The sequence below is a fragment of the Panthera uncia genome (assembly GCF_023721935.1).
Source record: "Panthera uncia isolate 11264 chromosome E2 unlocalized genomic scaffold, Puncia_PCG_1.0 HiC_scaffold_19, whole genome shotgun sequence".
NCBI lineage: Eukaryota > Metazoa > Chordata > Mammalia > Carnivora > Felidae > Panthera > Panthera uncia.
In genome coordinates, this window is record NW_026057588.1 from 13306491 (window position 1) to 13321479 (window position 14989).

Below are 14989 nucleotides of genomic sequence, written 5' to 3' on the forward strand. Positions count from 1 at the left end.
TTCTTATGTGGGCAGGGTTCACGGTGACCCCAAACAATTATAATAGTAACATCAAAGGACCTGATCCGAGACCACCGAAACAGATATGATAATGAAAACATTTTAAATATTGCAAGCTTTACCAAAATGTGACACAGAAACACAAAGTGAGCAAATGCTTTGGGAAAATGGTGCCAATAATGGATTTGTTCAGTGCAGGGTTGTCCAAAACCTTCAATTTGTAAAAAACACAATATTTGTGAAGCACAATAAAGAGGATGCAATAAAATCAGGTATGCCCTTACCTATATCATTTTTTTCAAGCTATTTAAAATAGTATCTTCCTAGGGGCATCTCAGTGGCTCAGCCATTTGGGTGTCCAACTTTGGCTCAGGTCATGATCTCACAGTTCGTGGGTTCGAGCCCCACGTCGGGCTCTGTGCTGACAGCTCGGAGCCTGGAGCCTGCTTCGGATTCTGTGTCTCCCTCTCTCTCTGCTCCTCCCCTGCTCGCGCGCTCTCTCTCTCTCTCAAAAATAAACATTAAAAATAAAATAGTATCTTTCTAAAAACAGGGATAATTAATCTATAATAAATTGCACATATTTACAGTATACAATTTGGTGAGTTTCAGTATATGTATGCACACAAGAAACCATCATTAGAATCAAGATAACCCGTGTGTTGCCCTCCAGCATCATTTTGGGTCCTTTTGTACTCTTCCTTCAGGCTCTCCGTGCCTCTATCCCGGGAAACTCTAATTCATTTGCAGTTTTTAGAATTTTATGTAAATGGGATCTTACAGTATATACTCTTTCATTCTGCCTAAGTATTCTCAGATTTATGCATGGTATTGTGTGTATCACAGCTCGTTCTCTTGCATTGCCGAGGGCACTCTACTGATTAATAGTCTTCGGCGATGACAAGTATAGTTGCTATGAACATTCATGTACAAGTTGGACACGTGCTTTTATTTCTCTTGGATAAATACCTAGGAGTGGAATGGCCAGGTCCTATGCTAGGTGTAAGTTTAACTTTTTAAAAAGCCTCCACACTGCCTCCCGGCGTGGTGGTACCATAGTACATTCCCATCAGCAGCATGAGAATTCTAATTGTTCCACATCCTCGCCAAATACCCCCTGACTTTCAAATCAGTCTTTCAGTTTTAGACATTTTATTAAAACTGGTTTGTTTTTGTTCTGAGAAAGAGAGGGTGAGCAGGAGAGAGGCAGAAGGAAAGGGAAAGCGAGACTCTTAAGCTGGTTCCACACCCAGTGCAGAGCCTGATTTAGGGCTCTGTCTCACAACCGTGAGATAATGACCTGAGCTGAAATCACGAGTCTCAAGCTCAACTAACTGAGCCACCCAGGTGCTCCTGAATTTTAGACATTCTAGTAGATGTGATTTTCACCTGAATTTACCTAATGACTAATAGTACTGAGCCTTTTTTCATGTGCTTATTTACTATCCATTTATTTCCTTGGGTGGGGCGTCTGTTTAAATATTTTGCCCATTTTTAATTGTGTTGCTTTTTCTTGTTAATGGTGTTTCGACAGTTCTTTATTTATTTTGGTGTCTGACTTGGGTTGGGCAAAATCATGGACTGAGTAGCTCAAACAGAAGCAATTTATTTCTCACAGTTCTGGAGGCTGGGAAGTTCAAGATCAACGTGCTAGCTGTTTTGGGTCTTGGTGAGGGCTCTATTCCTAGCTTATAGATCTTGTATATGGCTGCCTTTTTTTGAGAGGGAGAGAGAGCGCACACATGAGTTGGGGAGAGGAGCAGAGGGAGAGAGAGAAAGAATCTTTTTAAAAAAAATATATTTAGGGGCACCTGGGTGGCTTAGTTGGTTACGCGTCCAACTTCGGCTCAGGTCATGGTCTCGTGATCTGTGGGTTTGAGCCCCACGTCAGGTTCTGTGCTGACAGCTGGGAGCCTGGAGCCTGCTTTGGATTCTCTGTCTCCCTCTCTCTCTGCCCCTTCCTCATTCACGCTCTGTCTCGGTCTCTCAAAAATGAATAAACGTTTAAAAACGTTTATATATATATATATATATATATATATATATATATATATATGTATGTATTTTGAGAGCGAGAATGCAACCAGGGCAGGGGCAGAGGGGGAGAAAGAGAATCCCAAGCAGGCTCTGAGTAGTCAGCACAGAGCCCAACACAGGGCTTGAACTCACAAACCACGAGATCATGACCTCCATAACAAAGTCAGGAGTCAGACGCCTAACCGACTGAGCCACCCAAGTGCCAAGAGAGAGAGACAGAGAGAGAGACAGAGAGAGGGAGAGAATCTTAAGCAGGCTCCATGCTAAGCACAGAGCCCAGTATGGGGCTTAATCCCATGACCCTGGGATCATGACATGAGCCAAAATCAAGAGTTGGGCCCTCAACCACCTGAGCCACCCAGGTACCCAGATGGCTGCCTTTTTACTGTGGCCTCACATAATGTAGGAAGAGAGCTGTGGAATGTCTTCCTCTTCTAATAAGGGTATCATCTCTATAGGATTAGGACTCCATGCTTAGGGCCTCATTAAACCTTTATCACCTCCTCACAGGACCTATCTCAAGATACAGTAACATTGAGAGTTAGGGCATCAACTACAAGTTTTGGGGGGGGGGGGACATATTCAGTCCATAAGACTTACACAAGTCCTTCATCAGAGATGTTATTTACAAATACCTTCCCAGTGTGTGGCTTCCCTTTTCATCCTCTTAATAATGTCTGAAGAGCAGCAATTCTTGATTTTAAGTCCAGTTTTATCAATTTTTAAAAAATGGATCATTTGTCAATGTTGTTATCTAAAAGAATCCTTGCCGAATGGAAATTCACAAAGATTTTCTTCGAAAAGTTTTGTAATATCATGTTTTACATTTAGATCTATAATTCATTTTGAGGTTGTGGGGTTGTGCGTGTGTGTGTGTTTTGTTTGGTTTTGGTTTTGGTTTTGGTTTTTTGGTATGTGGTACAAAGCAGTGCTCAAAGTTCCTCTTTTCTCCTATGGATACTCTGTTGTTCTGGCACCATTTGTTGAAAATATGATCTTTTCCCACTGAATTGTCTTGCAACTTTGTCAAAATTCAGTTGACTGTGCAGGCGTGGATCCACTTGTAGACTGTTCTCTTGATCTATTTTTCTATCTTGACACCAATACTACATCGTCTTAATTATTGTAGTTTTACAAATCTTGAAATTTGGTAGTAGAAGTCTTCCAACTTTATCCTTCTTTTTCAAAGTTATTTTGACTATTCTAGGTACTTAGCATTTCTATAAGAATTTTGGAATCAGCTTTTCGATTTTTGTAAAAATTATATGTGACAATATCTTGGATCCACAGACTCATCTGGAGGAAATTGACACCTCTGCACTAAATTTTCCCATCTATGAACCCCGTATATTTCTCCATTTATTTAGGTATTCCTTAATGTCTTCCAGAATGTTTTTTTAAGTTTGTAGTGTACAGATATTGCACACCTTTCTTCAGATTTATCACTATATAGTTCATATTTTTATTATCTTTTTAAAAATTTTTATTTATTTTTGAGAGAGAGAGAGAGAGATGGAGAGAGAGAATATGCAGGAGGGGCAGAGAGAGAGGGAAACAGAGAACCCCAAGCAGGCTTCATGCTGTCAGTGCAGAGCCCGATGTGGGGCTCAAACCCACAAACCATGAGATCATGACCTGAGCCAAAATAAAGAGTCAGATGCTTAATTAGCTAAGCCAACCTGGAGCCCCTATTTTTCCCTTTTCAATCTGTATGCCTTTTATTTTTTTTCTTGACAGCTTGCAATAGCCCGGACTCAGTACAATATTGAATAGGGGTGTTGAAAGCAAACATTCTTCTCTTGCTCCCAATTTTAAATAGAAACTATTCAAACTTTTAACATCATCTATCTTTCTAAATGCCCTTTGACAGGTTAAGGAAGTTTCTTTCTATTCCTTGTTTACTGACTTAAAAGTCAATTTTGGGGGCGCCTGGGTGGCGCAGTCGGTTAAGCGTCCGACTTCAGCCAGGTCACGATCTCACGGTCCGTGAGTTCGAGCCCCGCGTCAGGCTCTGGGCTGATGGCTCGGAGCCTGGAGCCTGTTTCCGATTCTGTGTCTCCCTCTCTCTCTGCCCCTCCCCCGTTCATGCTATGTCTCTCTCTGTCCCAAAAATAAAAATTAAAAAAAAAAAACGTTGGAAAAAAAAAAAAGTCAATTTTGTTGAATGTTTTTTCTTTACCTATTGAGATGACCACACAGAGCTTATTCTTTAGTTTGTTAATATGATGAATTTCATTGATTGCTTTTTTAATGTTGAATGAATCTTGTATTCCCAGAATAAACTCCAGTTGGCCTTTTTATATACTATAATTTTTATGTATTGATGGATTTAACTTACTAATATTTTGTTAAGGATTTTTGTGTCTGTGTTCTGGGGAATATTGATTTATAGTTTTCTTGTAATGTCTTTATCTGGTCTCTGGTATCAAGGTAATATTAGTCTCAAAATTAGTTGGAATGTGTTCCTTCCTCTTCTATTTTCTGGATGAGATTTTTCAGAATTCATGTTATTTTATTTGATGGAATAAATGTGTGAATATTTGATGGAATTCTCCAGTAAAACCATTGGCCTAGAGATTTATTTTTTTGGCAGATATTTAGCTATAAATTCAATTTCTTTAATAGTTATAGAACCTCTCAGGTTATCTTTTTCATCTTTGGCGAATTTGGGTAGTTGGTATATTTCAAGGAATTGATACATTTCATGGAAGTTGTCAAATATGGGCATTGAATCTTTTGTAGTATTACCTAATTACCTTTTAATTCATGTTGGTTCTGTAGTGATAGTCCTCTTTCATTCACAACATAGGTGATTTTGTTTACTCTCTTTTTCTCTTGGTCAGTCTGGTTATAAGTTTATCAACTCTATTGATCTATCAGAGATCGCTTTTCGTTTCATTGATTTTTTTCAATTTTATTGATTTTTCCAATTTTTTCAATTTTATTGATTTCTGCTCTTTGCTATTTTTTCCTTCATTGCTCTGGGTTTCATTTGCTCTTCTTTTTCTAGGATCTTAAGATAGAGAGTTAGATTTGAGAGCTTCTTTTGTAATGTATGTGTTTACTGCAATAAATTTATCTCTCAAAACTGCTTTAATTGCTCCCACAAATTTTGATATTTTTAGATTCAATTAAAAGGTTTTTTTTAGGGGGACTGGGTGGCTCAGTTGGTTGAGCATCTGACTTCAGCTCAGGTCATGATTTTACCATTCATGAATTCGAACTCTGCATCAGGCTCTGTGCTGACAGCTCAGAGATTGGACCCTGCTTTGGATTCTGTGTGGGTGTCTCTTTCTTTGCCCCTCCCCTGCTTGTTCTCTGTCTCTCTCTCAAAAATAAATTAACATTAAAAAATATTTTTTTATTTTCTATTTCCTCTTAACACTACTTCTTTGACTCATGGATTATTTAGAAGTGTGTGATTAATTTCCAAATATTTGGGAATATTCCAGCTATCTTTCTATTATTGATTTCTACTTTAATTCCATTGTGGCCAGAGGACATAACTTGTATATGCATATTTTGTATGATTTCAATTTTTAAAAATTTGTTACGGTGTTCATTTTCTAACACAGGATAAAGTGTATCTTTTTAAAAATGTATTTATTTATTTTGAGAGAGTGGGGAGCAGGGAAGGGGCAGACAGAGAGGGAGAGAGAGAATCCCAAGCAGACACTGTGCTGTCAGTGCAGAGCCTGATGTAAGGCTTGATCTTGGGGCTCGATCTCTTGAACCATGAGATTATGACCTGAGCCAAAATCAAAAGCCAGATGCTTAACTGACTGAGCCACCCAGGTGTCCCAGGATATGGTCTATCCTAGTAAATGTTCTATGTGCACTTGATACTTATTTTATTTTTGAGAAAGGGACAGAGACAGAGACAGAGCACGAGAGGGAGAGGGGCAGAGAGAAAGGGAGACACAGAATCCAAAGCAGGCTCAGGCAAAGCCTGACACGGAGCTCAACCTCACAGACCACAAGATCATGACCTGAGCCAAAGTCGGACACTTAATCATCTAAGCCACCCAGGCGCCCACTATGTGCACTTGAAAAGAATGTGTTTTCTGCTATTGTTGGGTGCAGTGTTTTGGAAATATCAATTAGGTCAGCTTAGTTGATAGTATTGTTTATATCTTTTCTATTTTGGCTGATATCTTATCTATTTTTACTATTGATTACTGAGAGATGGGTGTTGAAGTTGCCAACTATAAACATAGATTTGTCTACTTCTTTCAGTTCTGTTTTTGCTTGATGTATTTTGAAGCTCTGTTGTTAGGTGCAAGCACATTTAGGGTTGTTAAACTTTCTTGGTGAATTTATTTTTGTATCATTATATAATGACCCTGGTAATTTTTCTTGTTGTGAAGTATACTTTTTTTCTGATATGAATAGGGTGACTCTTGCTTTATTTTGATTAGTATTTGAGTGGTATATCTCTTTCCATCCTTTTACTTTTAACCTGTCCACATCTTTTTATTTAAAGTGAGTTTCTTGTAGATGGCATATAGTCTAAATTTAATGAGAATCTTTGTCTTTTATTCGGTATACTTTGATTATTTACATGTAATGTAATATTGATACATTGGATTTAGGTCTATCATTTTATTGTTTTGTTTGTTCTCTCCTTCCTCCTTGCTGCCTTCTTTTGGATTTGAATTTATTTTCTTTTAATTTTTCCTTTAGCCCTCCACTTTGCCCCCACATACTTTCTGTTTATAGGTCACCCTTCCCAGTCGTCTGACCAGAAAGAGAGCATTTCTCAGAATTTTTCTGTCTGCATCTGCTGCCCAGATCTGGGATTTGGATCATGCTCTGGTTAAAGTAGGGAGGTACAGGAGGGAAAAAAACCTATAGAAACCTTACCACTATGTCAGTTGTTTTTCAAACTTTGACTTCCCTCTGCAATCTGCCTACTCTCAGTTACTTTTCAGTGTCCTTGGGTAGTTACTTTATGTATTCTGGCCAGAGATTTTAGTTGTAATCCATGAGGGATTACATATAATAGGCTTGATCAATCTTAATGATAACCATAAGCACAAATACACACACACACACACACACACACACACACACACACATCTTTTGAAAAGAGTGATATTGTTTTGAGTTTTTGCAAATCTTTTTAATCTCCAGCTTAACAGAAAGGAATTGGATTCTGGGGCATCTCGGTGGCTCAGTCAATTAAGTGTCTGACTCTTGATTTCAACTCAGGTAATGATCTCCTGGTTTGTGAGATCAAGTCCTGCTTCAGGCTCTGTGCTGACAGTGCAGAGCCTGATTGGGATTCTCTCTCCCCCCTCTCTCTGCCCCTCCCCTGCTCACACTCTCTCTAAAAATAAATAAACATTTTTTAAATATAATAAAATCTTTAAAGTAAAGAGACATTCTTGAAAAAGGCAAAACTACAGGAACATAGAACAGAGTAGTGGTTGCCAGGGGTTAGGGGGAGAGGGAAGGTGTGACTGAAGGGGATGGCACAAGGGAGGATTTTGGATGATGGAACTATCCCGTATCCTGTGGTAGTGGTAACATAAATCCATACATGTCAATTTTATTGTGTATTAATTTAAAAAAGAAAGTACTCTTGGGAAAACTATTCTCTGACTTGTAGAACTGGTGCTAATCATTCAAAACAAGAGAATGACAGTGTAGGTGGGGGGAGACCATGAGGTTCCGGATCTACTGAGTCTGAGGTGACTTTGAGACGTTCAGTCGGTATCAAGTAGGCAGTGACACACACCATCTGGAACCCACAGGAGAGTTGTGTCTGCTCTTAAGATTTTCAGAATCCTCACTTGGTATAGAGTCACGGTTTTCTTCTGAACTTGTACATGAGTTATCAAGAGTTACCATTTCATGTTCCTTGTCACTGTTGTTTATGTGACCTAGCACCAGCAGACTTAATCCTTCTATCTCAACGACTATGTGATGATAAATGAATTTTTGTAACTTACTGTGCATGTGCATGGATGGGAAGGGATGTCTTGTTTACAATAAGAAATAAAACAAAAGCAGAAAGTCATTTAAAACGATCATGGGGCAGGAGTCAGCAGGAGTCAGTGGTTTCTGAAGCCAGGAAAGAGTTTGAGAAAGCTTAGGAAGATTGTAGAATGTAAGAAGAGGCTTGAGAATGAGAGGTGACAGAAGATAAGGAGCTTGAAAGTTGCAGTCGGAGGGGTTGGTGGGAGATCAGGTCGGGATGTGTGTGTGTGTGTGTGTGTGTGTGTGTGTGTGTATGTGTGTGTGTGTACATAAGTATATGCTACCAGAAAAGCCAATGGAGAAAATTTTAAAAAGAGGTGCTTATTCTCTGAAAGCAGGAAATGTCCTCAGGACTTAATTACAAGGAGGTTATTGGCAGCCTTGGCTGGCATCAACTCAGAGCAGTGGTGGGGTGGAAGCTAGCATGGGGAAGGAGGTGGAAAGAAGTTGAAATCAGCAGTGTACTGAGAGGAATAGTATTCTGATGGGGGTGCCCTTCATCTTCAGTCTCTTGAACTTTACGTTGGAGCCATGAGCTCTAACACCAGTTAGAGACATAAGAATTGGAAACTAACAGGGGCACCTGGGTGGCCCAGTCGGTTGAGTGTCCGACTCTTGGTTCCAGTTCGGATCATGATCTTATGGTTCATGAGTTTGAGCCCCATGTCAGGTTCTGTGCTGACTCTTGATTTCAGCTCAGGTCATGATCCCAGGGTCGTGGGATCAAGCCCTGTGTCGGACTCTGCATGGAGCATGGAGCCTGCTTCAGATTCTCTCTCTCTCCCTTTGCCCCTCTCCACCACTCACACACACACTCTCTCTCTAAAAAAAAAAAAGAATTAGAAAAAAACCTCTATTTGATGATAACATGATTATAAAAGAATCAATGGAAAAGCAACTACAAATAGAACTTAGTTAAGTAGCATGACATTAAAATTAATACATAGAAATCAGCAGTCTTCAATAGTATCCAGTTAGAAGAAAGAACAGAAAAGCAAACCCTAGTCATAAGAACAACTAGTAATAATAATAAAATATCTAGGCATTAGCTTAACAAGAAATGTGTAAAATTTATGAGGAAAACTATAAATACTCCTGAAAGACACAAAAGTAAACATGAACAGATGGAAGGACAATGTTTTTGGGCAGAAGTCTCCTGTAATAAAGATATCAATTCTTTCGAAGTTAATTTATGTAGTGCAACCTTCCTCCCAAATGCCATCATTTGATCTAGAATTAGAAAAAGGTTGGTTATAAAACTTATTTGAAAGAATAAGCAAATAAGAACATCCAGGAAAACTCTAAGAAGACCATGGTAAGAGAGCACCACTGGCTGTACCAGATATTAAAACATATAAAACTCCTGTAATTATAACACTGTGGTGTTAGTGAGGGACTATAAGGCAAGCTGAGGGCCAAGCACAAGCCAGCACACACACATCCCCCCCCAGGTGGGATATGTGTGACACTCCTCAGGCACTCCTGGCTGCCCAAGGATAAAAGAAAGGACAGAAAACAAATGGTTAAACTGATAAGAGTCTCCAGCAGTTCACAAACATCTTAGTAATATTACAAGAAAAGGACAATATTATCAGTAGCCTAATCTCCAGGAACTCCCTACAGTCTTAATGGTAATGCTTTGCTAGAGGGAAAAATACCTTAGCTTGACAATAGCTAGGCCTCCAGTAAGCTCTGAGTCCTTAGCATATGGAAAATCCCTTTAAGAAACTTCCTCTTGACTTTATCTCCCGCAGCCCCATAGTATATAACCAGCCACTCTTCACTGCCGCAGTGCAGCTCTTCCTGCTCACAGGTCCTGTCCCCATGCTTTAATAAAATCACCTTTTTGCACCAAAGATGTCTTCAAAAGTTCTTTCTTGGCCATCAGTTCTGAACCCCACCATCACCCCAAAACCTCATCAATATTGGCACATGGATAGACCAAAGAAACAGGATAGAAAATTCAGGAAGAGAACCAAATGTATGTAGAAATTTAGCATATAGTGAAGGTTGCATCTCAAACCACTGGAGAAAAGAAGGATGTTTTTAATAAGCGGTACCAGAGTAAGTGGGTAACTATATGGAAAAAGTTCAGATTAGATCTGTTCCTCACAACATGCATAGGGATAAATTTGAAAAGGGCCAAGAGATCTAAATTGTTAAAAGTGAGGGGCACCTGGGTGGCTCAGTCAGTCAAGTGTCTGACTTTGGCTCAGGTTATGATCTCCTGGTTCAGTAGTTCAAGCCCTGCATCAGGCTCTGTGCTGACAGCTCAGAACCTGGAGCCTCCTTTGGATTCTGTGTCTCCCTCTCTCTCTGACCCTCCCCCATTCAGGCTCTGTCTGTCTCTCAAAAATAAATAAAACGTTAAAAAGAAATTAAGTGACACTATCCTAGAACTAAAACAAAACCTGATGAATTCCTTTATAACCTTAAAGTGGGCAAAATTGTGCAAAGTGTAGAAACAGCGAAAGAAAAGATGGATACATTGTGATGTGGGGAACAAAAGCAAAAGAAATATACATAAAATTAAATTTCCTTACAACTTGCAGCCCATTGACAAAAGACAGGTGGAGTATGACAATGCTCAAGGAGTTCACAACTAACTGCCTTAATGTTAATGTGCTGCTAGAGGCAAAAAGCAACCTTACCTTGACATCAGCCAGGCCTCCAGGATCCTGTAGGTTTCTTTAATATATGAAAATACTCTTAGGGGATGCCTGGGTGGCTCAGTCAGTTAAGCATCCGACTTCAGCTCAGGTCATGATCTCACAGTTAATGAGTTCGAGCCCTGCATCCAGCTCTGTGCTGACAGCTCAGAGCCTGGAACCTGCTTTGGATTCTGTGTCTCCCTCTCTCTCTGCTCCTCTCCCACTCATGCTCGCGCTCTCTCTCTCTCTCTCTCTCTCTCTCTCTTTTTCTCTTAAAAATAAATAAAGATTTAAAAATTAGAAAAGAAAATCCTCTTGGAAACTTCCTTTATCCATTCCCACCCCCAACTTAGAAGTATATAATCCATCGTTCCTCACAACCTCAGTGCAGCTCTTTCTTCCCCACGGGTCCTGTCCCTGTGCTTTAATAAAACCACCTTTTTGCACCAAAAACATCTCAAGAATTCTTTCTTGGCCGTCGGCTCTGAACCCCAAAACAGCAAACCACATCATTTTGGTGCCTGAACATGCGGCCTGAGTCTTCTCATCTGGACTCCGAGCCTCGGTGCAAACTTGGCAAGTAATTCCTCTTCTCTTTCTTTACTTTCATTTCAGAGGCTTTTTGAGGAGTATGGTCTTATTGGAACACTTTCTTGTCGATTGCTCAGGCTGCAATCCTCTAGCCTGCAGCTGCTCTATGAGGAGGAGAAAGCCTGCCTTTTGGCTGGAAGTTAGCACCCTGAGAAGAATGTTAAACAAGACCCAGAAACTTGATGCCCTCTCTTTCTTCCTGTCCTTATACAAAGTTGTCTTTCTTGGGCACAGGACAGCCACTTAGGTCACCAGGACAGCTGCCAATCTTAAGACTCCCATGTGATGTTTCCTCCTTATTGGTCTAATGTGATCTGCTCCACATCTCTGGTCTAGCTGCTTCTGGCCCCAAGGCAGCTGAAACCAGTATCTGATTGAATTAAAATCTAACCAGGGACCATTTTTTCCTAGGGAAGTAGGCTGTAAAAACTACATGTGCTAGAATGTCGTTTAGATCATGATGGATTTCTATCTTTACTGTTTTCCATCAATGTCCCCTATTAACTACTTAAATTACAACATTGAGTAATTTCCCCTTGTAAAAGTTTCCTAGTGTTTTCCATGGGTTAAAAATGGCGTGTTCTTCACAGCCTTCATGGCACCGGCATGAAGTCCACCGGCATCACCAGCACCTATTTGTAGCCCAGGATGATGGGCAAGCAGTGGGGTTGGGGGGGTGGATGCTGGCAGGGCAGTGATTACAGTGATTTCACTCAAGGGCCATCTCTCGGTGGCTTTGACACTAGGAGAACCTCTGACATATCCTGTGTGGGATGCCACCTGGGAGTCGTTGGCGGGGGGGGGGCAGGGAGGGTGATTTTCTTGGTAATGGACCCTCTCTACTTTTCTAGGAGCATGGGATCTTCTTCAGTTCCCAAGGACTCTCCATTGGGATGGCTTTTAACCCACTGGAAACAATTCAGGCTGCAAAATGTCAGGGGAAAAAAAAAGAGTGGTCTTCTGTAACATTGCATGATGTCAGTACTCCTTAGGAGACAAGGGAAAATGGCCCATTAATGGGACATTAAGATTCAGTAGGATCTATCAGATCTCTTCTGCAGGAAATGGGGCAAATGGACTGAGGTACCCTGTTTCCAGGTCTACGTGGCACTAAATCAGGACCTTGACCCAAGGACCTCTTGCAGACTGTGTTTGGCCACTAACCAGGCTAATAAACCCCCTCCCAACATTTTGGTTGATGATTATATAAATAGGGCTCCTCCTAATTAACCCAGGTTATTGGAGTAAACACAGGCTATAGAACTTAACAGACCCAGATTAATGGCTATGATAATTGTAATCAATTGTCTCTGGCTAGTCAACCTCAGGATGGAGCAGCTGCCAAAACTCCTTTTGTTTCAGGGAAGTTCCCGGTCTTCTCTGGCTCTACATGGACTGCCCGTTTCTACTTATCGGTGAGAAAAAAACAAGCGTCTGCTCATCTGTCCAAACTGATGAGCTTCAGAGCCAGGAGCCTCTCTCTCTGTCTTCTGGGCTTTTGCCCACCTCCAGCTGTCTGGCAGCAGCTCACCTCTCCTGCCTCCTCCTTTCATTCCTGTTTCTGCACCACCTTGGGTGCGGCCTGCATAACTGGCTCCTGGCACCACTGTCTCCTCCTTCCACCCTCTCTGTCCAGGAGCAAAGAGCACCCCTCCGGACTTACACCAGCCACTTCAGATTTCCCCACTAGTGCCCCAGCTAAAAATTTGACAATGGGGAACAAATTGGTTGTGTTTTAAGTGGACCCAGATGGAGCATATTTGGTTTTTTAATTTAATTTAATTTATTTATTTTGAGAGAGAGAGAGAGAGAGAGCAAGGGAAGGACAGACAGAGAGTGACAGAGAGAGAATCCCAAACAGACTCTGCACTGCCAGCATGGAGCCTGACATAGGGCTCAAACCCACGAGCCATGAGTTCATCCTGAGCCAAAATCAGGAGTTGGACCCTCAACCAACTGAGCCACCCAGGTGCTCCCATATTCAGTATTTAAACTAATTTAAGTTTCTTAGTTTAATTAAGATAGACATGTCTTTAGAGTTATCAGCATTAGGGGCGCCTGGGTGGCTCAGTCAGTTAAGCGGCCGACTTCGGCTCGGGTCATGATCTCGCGGTCTGTGAGTTCGAGCCCCGCGTCGGGCTCTGTGCTGACAGCTCAGAGCCTGGAGCCTGTTTCAGATTCTGTATCTCCCTCTCTCTGACCCTCTCTGTTCATGCTCTGTCTCTGTCTCAAAAATAAATAAACGTTAAAAAAAAAATTTAGAGTTATCAGCATTAATATAAAACTTTTATATACTACCAAGGATGACTAAAGGTCAAATAAGCCGGTGTTAGCAAAAAGATTTCAACTGGTGGTTACTTTTGTCTGCCTCAAAGTTTTCATGGGTAATTGTTAAGATAGCTTTCAAAGTCTTTGGTAACCCGAAACCTTAAAATTTTGCTTGGAGATGGCAAATTGGATTGAATTCATTGGGCATCTAAGTATTTTCTAAATAAGGTAAGATACTGAAGCATTGATTACTGAATGTGAGGTTTATCTGCTTTTGGTTTCCTATTGCAGATAAGCTGAGGATTACTTGGGTCTTTTGGTAAATATGCTTTGCACTTTATTAAAAGAATTGAACTATGGAAAAACGTGTTTTTAGAATTGTGAAATGTATTTGGGGCACCTGGGTGGCTCAGTTGGTTAAGCATCTGACTTTGGCTCAGGTCGTGATTTCACGGTTTGTGGGTTCAAGCCCTGCATCAGGCTCTGTGCTGACAGCTCAGAGCCCGGAGCCTGCTTCAGATTCTGTGTCTGTGTCTCTCTCTCTCTCTGCCCCTCCCCCACTCACACTCTGTCTCTCTCTCTCTTTCTCTCTCTCTCTCTGTCTCTCTCTCAAAAATAAACATTAATAAAATAAAATAAAATTGTGAAATGTATTTATAAATTTCAGATCTAAAGAAGTCTGATATAACAGTTCACAATTGGTTACTACTTAGTTTTCACTGGAGACTATGGTTTTTAGGAGTTAAAACTTGGCTAAATGTAATTAAGACTGGTGGGAATAAGGGTAGCAACTCTCTATGTAGGAAAGCAGGAGATATACAAGAAAGATCTAAGGAAGGGGAATACATTGTGTTGAGGAAAAGGAAAGTAATTTTGTCCTAAAACGAGACTGGTTGTTTGGAGAGAAAAGGCCTGAGTCAAAATCTGAATGAAAAAGTTGTGGAAGGTTTATAAAGGGAAAGCTTCCAAAAAGAATTTTATGTGCAGTCAGGACTAAGATTGAAATGAATGGATTTTAAAAGTACACTGGTAGGGGCACCTGGGTGGCTCAGTCAGTTGAGTGTCCATCTGACTCTCGATTTCGACTCAGGTCATGATCTCATGGTTCATGGGATTGAGTCGGGCTTCCTGCTGAATGTGGAGCCTGCTTAAGATTCTTTCTCTCTCTCTCTCTCTCTCTCTCTCTCTCTCTCTCTCCCCTCTCTCTCAAAATTAAATAAATAAACATTCTTTAAAAAAAAGAAGCGGTGACTTCCAGTTCCAGACAAGATGGCAGAGACTTATTTCTCCATACCCCTCTCCAAGTACAAGACAACTATGGCATCGTCTGATGTGCTGTTCAATGTAGATGGCAGAAGTACTCAACACAATTATATTTTTTTAAGCGAAGGAGGTAAATGGATAGACATTAAAGTAAAGTTTCAGTACTTCAGTCCAAGTGGTAAAATATTGATGCTAGA